The sequence below is a fragment of the Solanum stenotomum genome, chromosome 3, assembly GCF_019186545.1.
Source record: "Solanum stenotomum isolate F172 chromosome 3, ASM1918654v1, whole genome shotgun sequence".
In the NCBI taxonomy this organism is placed as follows: domain Eukaryota; kingdom Viridiplantae; phylum Streptophyta; class Magnoliopsida; order Solanales; family Solanaceae; genus Solanum; species Solanum stenotomum.
Window position 1 is genome coordinate 55699132 of NC_064284.1, and position 778 is coordinate 55699909.

At 54.4% G+C, this 778-nt stretch overlaps 1 pseudogene; it reads left to right on the forward strand.

Moving 5' to 3' along the window:
• The first annotated feature begins 269 nt into the window (after nt 1-269).
• Nucleotides 270-778, forward strand: part of LOC125859075 (uncharacterized) — a 124958-nt pseudogene continuing 124449 nt past the window's right edge.

The following is a 778-nucleotide window of genomic DNA, read 5'->3' on the forward strand; positions in this document are numbered from 1 at the left end:
TGGCTTACCTACTGGTAGGGTATAGTAGGTGCCATCATGACTCGAGAAATCGGGTCGTGATAAAATGGTATCAGAGCCTCAATTTCACCGGTCTCACTTGTACAGAACTAGAGTCTAGTAGAGTCCTGCGGATCGGTGCGGAGACTTCCGTAACTTTTTTTCGGGAGGCCACAGGATGTCCTTAGAAAGATTTCCTCTTTTGTTTAACCTACGTGCAGCATGTGTCTTATTGATTCCTTAAAATCTCACTTGTTTCACTCTTTCGCAGGATGGTTCACTCGCGAGGTGGCGCGGCTAGGGATGATACACCCAGGCCTGCAGACAGAGCCCCAGCTTGGGGTAGACGCCGACCCCGAGGTCGAGAGAGTGCCGCAACATCAGTCCAGGAGAGAGAGGAGGATCTAGAGCCAGTAGCAGACCCTTCAGCACTTCGCATAGCAGATCAGCCGGTGGGGCCGGGGCCATCCCAGCCGCCACCCGGACTAATTTTGACTCCAGATCTCCAGTCCGCTATTGCTCAGCTCTTAGGTGTGCTTGGGGGGTTGCAACAGCCACCCGCCCCAGATGCACCAGCACTAGTACCGCAGGATCAGCCTTCAGTGAGGGCACCTCAGGTCCAGGTACGACCTGAGGGAGTACAGCCCTTAGCAGCGGACAGACCTATGTCGCTTGAGGACCAGAAGATGCTTGGTGTGTTTCTCAGGTTGGCACCACCGAGGTTTTCTGGGGAAGTGGGTGAGGATGCCCACGAGTTTCTTACTGCTTATCGTGAGAGGCT